At 43.1% G+C, this 10,000-nt stretch overlaps 1 protein-coding gene across 7 annotated transcripts in view; it reads left to right on the top strand.

The window, feature by feature from the left end:
• The window catches only part of LOC105907267 (DNA (cytosine-5)-methyltransferase 3A), a 57,831-nt gene that overhangs the window by 30,107 nt on the left and 17,724 nt on the right, over window positions 1-10,000 (top strand). Inside the window, exon 1 of one of the 7 annotated variants that reach the window (XM_031581075.2) lies at window positions 1-259. This exon is cut by the window's left edge and continues 108 nt beyond it. The exons of the other annotated variants lie outside the window; for them this stretch is intronic. The gene's annotated coding sequence lies outside the window, so the exon portion shown is untranslated. The remainder of the gene's footprint in view (window positions 260-10,000) is intronic. 7 annotated transcript variants of the gene reach the window in all.

Raw genomic sequence — 10,000 nt, 5'->3', positions numbered from 1 at the left:
TTTGGGAGGGCCTTCTAGCCAATGGAGAGCAGCCCCACTAGTCACCTGACCTCAAATTCCCAGACAAAGAAATTTCCAGCGTGTTTTTTTCTCCCCCTCCCTCCTTTTTTCTTTTTTTCCTTCTCCTCCCTCTATTCGTTTTTTTTTTTTTTTTTTTTTTTAAAGGCTCCCTCTTTCGCTTTCTGTTGGCCAGGGGGGCAGTCGGCTACGCAGCCTCTAAGAGGCAACACAGAGTGGGGAGCAGCAGGGAGAGCTGTGGGTACGTGAGTGTGTGTGTTCGTGTGTGTGTGTGTGTGTGTGTGTGTGTGTGTGTGTATGTGTGTGTGTGTGCATGCGCAACTGTATGTGTATGCTAGCTATAGGTGCGATTCCCGGCCGTGCGTTTTGCAGCGCTGAGTGTGATGGAAGAGTTTGTGTGCGTGTGTGTGTGTGTGTGTGTGTGTGTGTGTGTGTGTGTGTGTGTGTGTGTGTTGGAGGGGGGGGGGTAAAGTGCTGACTTGCGGTGTTTGAGCTGAGTTGTTGTGGAGTGCTGGCTGTAGCATGCTGGGCTGATTCTTAAAGGGAAAGTGTCTCTTTTTGAGCAGAAAAGGAAACATGGCTTATAATACTGCCAATTCTGCAGAAGCAGAGAGAGAGAAAGATAGGGAGACCTTATCTTTGTTAGAATGAATGAGGGTGTACATTAAAAAGCAGGATTTCTTCCTGTATGCTGTCAAGGCTGCTGTGTTTGTGGATCTTTGGCAATTAAGTGAAGATTTCTCTGATCAATGTTTTGTAATGGATTAGTTGATGCAAATTTGAATTACAGAGGAGAAAGTGTATAATGTATTGAAGTGTGTGTGTATGTGTGTGTGTGTGTGTGTGTGTGTGTGTGTGTGTGTGTGTGTGTGTGTGTGTGTATGTGTTGTTGTGGTTGCTGTAGGATCTGTTGACGTGTACCTTAGATTGAAACATAGAGCTGCGATTGATCCACAGATTATTGCCTTTCCATTTGTGTGTTTAAGGGAATTATAACATAAAATATCACTAAAACATATTTTCATGTGTGTGTGAGGGTTATTTATCTTGTATAGTGGGATTTGTGTTTGTGTGTGTGTGTGTGTGTGTGTGTGTTTATGTGTGTGTGGGTGTGTGTGTGAACTCATTCTTTATTGTTGAACTGCCCTTCAGCAGTGACAATACGAACAGTTGTTTAGCATGGGTCTAACTAGGGTCAGAAGTAGGTTAGGGTCAAGAGGTCATCCACGCCTCGGTCATGGTCATAAAGAGCCCTGTGCAGAGAGTCCTCCTCTTTGTGGTCAAAGGTCAGGTGTCAGCCAAAAGGTCATGGGGTCACAGGAGACGATGAGGTCACCTGAGGTGAAAGTCAGTGGCCACTTTCTGGAGTCTTGCGTGTTGAGTTCTCCAGAACATCTGTCTGATACCCAAATTCCAGAAGCGTTTAAAGAAATCAACTAAGTATGAATGAAATATGGCATGTGATTTCACAAAGAAAACGGGGAACACAAGCTATGTCTGTTACCCTTGTTACTCCTGGTTGTGTTTGTGAGCTAAGTTTACTGACTGTGCACATGTAGTGGGTGTGTGTGTGTATGTGTGTGTGTGTGTGTGTGTGTGAGCGTTTGTGTGTGTGTGTGTGTGTGTGTGAATGTGTGTGTGTGTGTGTGTGTGTGTGTGTGTGTGTGTGTGTGTGTGTGTGTGTGTGTGTGTGTGTGTGTGTGTGTGTGTGTGTGTGTGTGTGTGTGTGTGTGTGTGTGTGTGTGTGAGATAGAGAAAGGAAGTCGTTACTGTAGACCACTGAGTGATATTGCTGCAGCTGTAATTGTCATGATTATGAGCTGTAATTGTTACTGAGCGTCATGTAATGGAAGGAGAGATTGCTTAGTGTCCCTCTCCCTCTTCTCTCTGCCTTTTCCCCCTGTCTCTTCCTGCCTTCATATAATGGCTTTTCATGATCTCCATCCTCATGGGTGGATAAAAACACGGGGAAATTATACAGTACGGAATTAAAAGTATAAGCATAATCTCATAATCCTGCTTAATTAAAAGATACATTTTTAAGTCAAGAAATACTCTTGGGTTGTACTTGAGGTAAAAGTACTGGGATTTAAAAGTACTTGAGTACAGAAAAAACATACTTATAACTGCAATTGCACCAGTTCAAGTGTAAAACTCCATTGACATTGGTGTATATATAGTTACTTATTGTTGCTGATATCTAACTGGTTAGCCACAGACTCAATACATGGCAGATACATAGAAGTTTTTTTCTGGATTTTTCTAGAAATGTGGTCTATTAATATAGGCTATAGCATAAGGCTCGGTTACAGAAGTGCATCTGAAGATCACCCTGAAATGAACCCAACTGAAGGTCTACGTCATGCACTGTTTACTTCCCAAACACATGGCATCAAAATGGCAAGAAAAATAACTTAAGAGGTGGAGATTTAAGTTTAGATAAGATTTAATTAAGGTTATTACGCCGGTCATTGGTTATAACTCAAACTGAAAGTGTTTTCTTTGAATGTTGGGAAGACGCTACTATGATGTTCTCGCAAACATTCAGTTCAGCATGGTTATGAGTGCATGTAAAGTATTTAATTTCAGTAGCACACATTTTAAAGTAACACTATGCAGCAATTTGACACTTTTTGAGGTATGGTTTTATAGGCAACTAGTTTTGGTACCATCCTCAAATTCATTTTGGTAGCATATGGTCATGTGAAGGACAGATAAACACCTGTGTCTTTCCCACTAGTCATCCAGGATATGCCCTATATAGTTCTGTATACCGGGCTGGAATACCTTGCCAAAAGGAAGAAAAGCTTTCACAGCATGACATTGCCATCTATACTGCCAAAAGACACCAGTTAGTGTGTTGGCAAGCTTCTATCAGTGTCAACTGGGCTGTTGGTGGTGTTTGCAAGGTTTTTGCATGCCTTTTAGGTAGTTAGCTGGCTAGTTTTGGAACAGAACTCCTTATTGCTGCTTTAAAGTATAAATCCCCCAAAGTAATGCAAAAGAGGAAAAACAAATCTCCATTTAAAGGAATCCCTCCTCCCAACTACTAAGCATATGCTCTGGATGTTAGAAATGGTTTTCAGTCAGGCACATAGCATGGAGCACATGTGCATCACACGATACTTACTGCAACTCTCCGGGCTTCTCTCTTTTTCCTCAATGAATCCTTTTCTCTCATTCAACCTCACTCTCCCTTTTCCCTTTCCTGATCTCTTTCTCTATCACGTATTTAGTATGTCCCTTTCAGTTTGTCTTGCTTTACTTCTCCTCTCCCTTTCTATCCATCAGTCTATATAAACTATTCCTCCTCTCTCTCGCGCGGTCTCTCTGTCTCAAGCATCGCGTTGCAAACTCAGCACTGAGCGGAGGGCACACATTTTTTGTCAGCACACACACAGCAACCTGCCTTCGCTCTTCCTGTTTATCTCTCTCTTTCCTTTCTGTCTCTCAGGCTATCATTCTCTCCTTCTCCACCCCCTCTCCCTCATATATATATATATATATATATATATATATATATATATATATATATAATGAGACATCAATACTCTGGACTTGTATACAATACAGTTTATAGTCAGACAGTGAAGTCACGTGTGTAACCAGACTAAATATATCATAACTTTTAGTTCTTTAGTTCTGAGATTAAACCCTCCCTATTCCATCAATAGCAAAGTAATCTGTGTATTAAATTGCACTTGATTCTGTAGTTACCCTGTCATTAGGGTGTCGTTCTGTTTTCACAATGTTTCTTTTAGATTGGTTAGGACTAGGAGTCACAGGTGTACAGCAGAGATGGCTGCACCCACAGCGAGTCAGTCTGTCAGCCATGAGAATATAAGGTGTGAGGTCCATTTCCACCCTTTAATGGCCACAGGTGCAGAATAAAATAACAGGCTTTAACTGAAATAAGACGAAGATGCTAAGCATATCAGTGTTTTGGTTAGCAAGGTCTTCGTCACGGATCTTGCTGCTGAAAATGTTTAGTGTCTCTTTAATACAGTTTTGAGCTTGTGTGTGTGTGAGAGAGAGTGTGTGTGTGTGTGTGTTTGAGGGTGGGTTGGATGTGTGTGTGTGTGTGTGTGTGTGTGTGTGTGTGTGTGTGTGGGTGGGTGTGGGTGTGGGTGTGGGTGTGGGTGTGGGTGTGCGTGTGCATGCACATAAGTATATATGTGTGTGGGATTCACACAGAGTGTGGGAATGTAGTATATAGACCCCAAATACCACCCCCACCCCCCCCCCCATACACACACACAACCACAAACCACCATTCTCCGCTAGATCTTATTACAGGACCCCCAGCCCCAGAGATCCATACCAGCTGGAGAGAGCCTGAGCTCGAGGAGAGGGAGGCCCAGGGAGAGGGCCCCCATGCTGGGGCGAGCTCAGCCAGTGTTGGCCCTGTCCCTGGTGAACCAATAAACTGACAAATCTGAGATGGTCCACTCCCACTGCTGAGGTCTTGCCAGACTCCCAGCACAGGGGTTGGGGTTGGCTTTTGGGATGGTCTGGGGAGGGGGGGTGGGGGATGGGGTTCATGATGATGCTCGAAACCGCTTTTGTGTGTATCTGTGTGTGTGTGTGTGTGTGTGTGTGTGTGTGTGTGTGTGTGTGTGTGTGTGTGTGTGTGTGTGTGTGTGTGTGTGTGTGTTATATGTGTGATGAGAGACAGGTGCTTTCTCTTAAACTTGGAAAAATCTGTCGGATTGGAGGTCTTCTTCATCATCAGTGTAATCATCATCATCATCATCTTCATCATCAACTTTTTGTGCCTCTTCAGTAGGAGAAAGAGTTGTGGGCAATATGTCCCCCCTTCCTCTCTACTCCTTCTCTCTCTCTACTCCTGCCTTTCTCTCTCTTTTTTCGTCCTCCATCCCCCTCTCACATGTGAAGGAGTCAGTGTTCGGCAGATTTGTAATATAAATAGTCCCCCTCCCCCTCTAGTCTAAAACAAACACCAGTGAACTTACACTAAACTAAGAGATACAAGAGGAGTGTTTCCTCCTCCCTCTCTCTTCCATTCTCTCTCCCTCTCTCCCATCTCTCTCTCCCTCTCCCACTCCCTCTCTCTCTCCCTCTCTCTCCCTCCCTCCCACTCTCTCTCTCCCTCTCTCCCTCCCACTCTCTCTTTCCCTCTCTCTCTCCCACTCTCTTTCCCTCTCTCTTTCCCTCTCTCTTTCCCTCTCTCTCTCCCTCTCTCTTTCCCTCTCTCTCTCTCCCTCTCTATTTCCCTCTCTCTCTCACTTTCTTTCCCTTTCTCTCTGCGTCTTTGCATTCATTCTCTGATCACGACTTCAATGCTCCAAAGGCAAGCTGTTATAATTGCGTGTGCTGTTGTGATGGCTGTTTTATCTGAAGCATATAAAAGAGAACTCGTCAGCGTGCTTCAGTGTTTGCCTTCCCTCTCCCAGTGTCTTTTGCTGGGGAGGCTGTCGGGTTGTGTAGTGTCGTGAAGGTGTGAGAGGCTGCCCCAGCCCTTAGTGGTGTGAAACGTGTTGTCGGGTTGTTATCATCGCATAAAACACACATACACAAAAAAATATGCAACGCGGAAGAGGAGCAGAACGTTTGATTTTTTTTTCTCTGCTGATTTACAGTGAGATTTACAGTGATTTGTGTGCGTGGGTGTGTGTGTGTGTGTGTGTGTGTGTGTGTGTGTGTGTGTGTGTGTGTGTGTGTGTGTGTGTGTGTGTGTGTGTGTGTGTGTGTGTGTGTGTGTGTGTGAGTGTGTGTGTGATTGTCTGTTCATTTCCATATGTTTCAGTGCATGTGTGTGGGTATTAGTTCATGTTAGTTTATGTGCTTGTCTGTATCATTGTATGATATGTGTGTGATGTGTGTTTGCCTTTGTATGTATGTTGGTGTGTGTGTGTGTGTGTGATGTGTGAATGCCTTTATGTGTCTGTTGGTGTGTGCGTGTGTCTTTGTGTGTGTGAGTGTGTGTGTGTGTTTATGTGTGTTTGTGTGTGTGTGTGTGTGTGTGTGTTTGTGTGAGTGTGTGTGTGTGTGTGTGTGTGTGTGTGTGTGTGTGTGTGTGTGTGTGTGTGTGTGTGTGTGTGTGTGTATGTTTGATGTTATCAGTGTATTTTAGGACTAATTGTTCCGTTAGAAGTGCTGGCTGCCTGCCAGGTTCCTGACCCCACACCACTGATTACCCTCATGTTTGTGTGTGTGTGTGTGTGTGTGTGTGTGTGTGTGTGTGTGTGTGTTATCATGAATGCTGCACAGTCACTCATACAAACCAGTCCAACGTATGGATGTGCAGTGTATGTGGGTGTAGTCTCATGCATGACTTTATGTGTGTGTGTGTGTGTGTGTGTGTGTGTGTGTGTGTGTGTGTGTGTGTGTGTATGTGTGTGATTTATAGGCTGGGCTAGAGGGTGAGGAGGGGTGTGCATGGGAGGACAGGAAGAGTGAGGGATGAGGAGAGATGTCTGGATGACAGATTTACTGGATCTAACAGCTGGCCCTCTACATGCCTGCCTTCACTCCAGTTACTGAGCGTGCTCCATAGGCTTAGTGATGTCATCCAGGCATCTCGGGGGCTAGATCTAAACACGTGTGTGCATCCTCCCAATGACAAAGTTCAGGTAACTCAAGCTACAGTCAAGAGTATATAGATATGGCTAAAATGTGAAGGCTTTACATTAAAGTTCCCTTAGAGAGTCTATAAGTGTTGTAAGATGTTATATGATTGGCAGACAGGGATGCCCATCTCTGGAAGTTCTCTGAATGGAAACAGCCAAACTGGACTAAATTGCTAGTTGTTAATTACAGAGCCCCGGAAAGCCCCAGATGAAATTTTGTTCCTTCAGAGCATGTCGACTTATTAACGTATGACTTATTAATGCTGACATTCACTGACTGTTGGTCTATATAGACCAGTCTCTATGAACAGAACATTGATGTACAGTTTCACAGCTAAAACTGATGGCTGGCTTGTAGCTACACTTCAACTTGAGCTAAAACAAAGTTAGGTGACTACACAACCAGGTGCAGTAAAGTAGCTTAGACAGCGAAAGCTAAAGCTAGCTAAAGCTAACCTAAATGGAGCATTACTACCAGGGTGCAGGGAAGTAGCGTAGGCAGCTAAAGCTAAAGCTAACCTAAATGGAACATTTCTAGCAGGGTGCAGGGAAGTAGCTTAGGCAGCTAAAGCTAAAGCTAGGTAAAGCTAACCTAAATGGAGCATTAATAAAATTAAAGGCAACTTCAAAGGTTTGGCCGGAGGACACTCAGGGAAACTAGGAAAGGCTGATGTCTGATCAGATTAGAGAGGGGAAGGAGAGTAATGAGGTGATGGAGAAGAGAGAGAGAGAGAGAGAGAGAGAGATGAAGAGGGAGAAGGAGAGAGAAAGAGAAAGACATAGAGAATGAGAGGTAGAGAGAGATGAAGAGGGAGAAGGAGAGAAAGACATAGAGAAAGAGAGGGAGAGAGAGAGATGAAAAGGGAGAAGGAGAGAGAAAGACATAAAGAAAGAGAGGGGGGGAAGAGAGAGATGAAGAGCGAGGAGGAGAGAGAGAGAAAGAGAGGGAGAGAGAGAGAGGATGAAGAGGGCAGATGAGAGGGAGATTTCAGTCAAGCGTTGTCAAGCGTTGTTGTGCCTGTGTCTCATGTCTCAGTGTGTTTATATGTATATTTCATTTTAGCGTCTGTGTTTGCATCTGTTCATCTAGGTGTGCAACTTCATGCGTGTGTGTGTATATGTGTTTCAGCTTGACATCTGTATTTACAGTTTTTTCCAATCATTTTAACTGTATCAATACCATGTACACATTCCTAAAACACTTAACACATCGAGCATACCAGTAGACTATGTGAACCAAATTGTGGATACTTGCCCCTATGCTTAGATACAAATGCAGTCAATGACACCTTCTTCCGAAATTCATGGATACCTGTCCCAGTCAATGTTCACTACCAGCAAAACGCTGTGCAACTACAGCATTTTTTGCCGATGTTTAGATACTCTGTTCAAAACAGTTAACTTTCAGTTCAAAACCTAACTTACAGGTCATTTAGATCACTGTTGAAAAAGAAAAAGTATTCTTATTTTAGCAGAAAGTTTATTTAGATTATTTAGTTTTTTTGGCTTGCAGACTTCTTACTATCTCTACAGAAGGCAAACATATGTAACTGTTCCTGAAGAGTTGTTTCCACTATTACAGTACTGCTCTATATAGTCATATGCTATCAGTGAAAGACAGTGATTGAAGAATGCAATTACAGTAAATTTACCCACTCAATAGTGACATCTGATAATCGACATATGAACACTGTCTTCAGATACTTGGCTTGGATTGACGTATTTGCAAGATGCAATGCAGAGAATGTTACCGTAAATGCGAAGTTCAAACATGTAAAAGTTTGACACTAAATGCAGAGGACAGAATGGATCAGCATTAGGGCTACAGCAAACTTCTAGTGGTATTAAATTACTTTGGTAGACTGTATCTTGTGTTGATGTATGTCATTTACTGCATTGGAAATACTGCAGTAAATACGTTGCATATTCAGGCCTTTTTGTTGTAATGTAGTAAGCCTATATAGTGCAGTAACACATGCAATTTTAACATATGGCTGTAATGAAACGTTAGAATTTTAGAATTATTTGTTTACTGTAATATTACAAACTTTATTACTGTAGTCCAAAGAAGTGTTTGCCTGTGTGTGTTTTTTCTCTTTTTTGCAATGCAACACTTCAGTAATCTATGCCAAACTGGAGGACACAGCAACATGTTATATATGCAATTGGCAATGCTTCAAGTTGTTAGTGTTTTTTAGGTCTTTGTACTCTGAGAGAGAACATGTGCTAAAGTTATGGCAGCATGAGTTGTGTTTTGGTGGTTGTAGTGCATTTTGCACCAAAGGTTAACTGATATGCTGAGGTGTGTGTTTGGGAAAAGTGTTCAGAGTGAAAATGATTGGAAAAAACTGTAAATGTGTTCACCTCTAAGTCTGTGAGTGTGTGTGTGTGTGTGTGTGTGTGTGTGTGTGTGTGTGTGTGTGTGTGTTGGGTGGGTGGATGGGTTGGTGTGTGTGTGTGAGTGAGAATGACGGGATGTGAAATCAGAAGCAGACTAGTTTTGAGTGAACCTACTGATTTAGGATTTTATGCACTGTAAAGATGAACAAAAACAGATGCCCAGATGTTTATGTGTGTGTGTGTGTGTGTGTGTGTCTAATGATGAAGAAATAGGCAGAGTGTGTGATTATGTGTAATTCATGCAGTAGGAACCGACAGCCTGTTTGATGTAACTTTGTTTGATCAGATCCTCTAATCACAAATTGAACCACTATTTCTTCTGGTGTGTTTGTGTGTGTGTGTGTGTGTGTGTGGGGGGGGGGGGGGGGGGGGGGGGTGCTTGGGGGGTAAGAAGCAAGGTGGGGAGTTTGTGTGGAAGCACATGAGTATATGTGTGTTTTGTATGCTCAGTCACACACACACAACCACGCACACACACACTCACACACACACACACACGCATTCTCTCTCACACACACACATGCTCATGCACACAATGCTTGTTAGAACTGAGTACTTCCTCTGCTGTTGACAGACCCATTTCACTTGCCTCATTACAGAAGACAGACAGAACTACACACACACACACACACACACACACACACACACACACACACACACACACACACACACACACACACTAATGGGAAACACCCTGGAAAGAAAGAAACAGAATAGTGTGTGGTCATATGTTTGTGTTTTTATAGTTTGTGTGTATTTATAAATGTCACGTTTGATTATTTATGTATGCTCTTGTGTATATGTACAAATCTGTTTGTTTGTGTGATGGTGGGCGCTATTGCAGATGTGTTGCAGTTTGTGGTTGTATTATTGTCAAAATTGTACATAATCTAACTGAGTGAGTGAGTGAGTGAGTGAGTGAGTGAGTGAGTGTGTGTGAGTGTGTGTGAGTGTGTGTTTGTGCATTTGAGTGGGTGGTCTTAGAGGGTCCA

This window comes from Clupea harengus, chromosome 15, assembly GCF_900700415.2.
Source record: "Clupea harengus chromosome 15, Ch_v2.0.2, whole genome shotgun sequence".
In the NCBI taxonomy this organism is placed as follows: domain Eukaryota; kingdom Metazoa; phylum Chordata; class Actinopteri; order Clupeiformes; family Clupeidae; genus Clupea; species Clupea harengus.
Note: the sequence above shows the minus strand (reverse complement) of the source record. Positions and strands in the feature narration are given on the sequence as shown.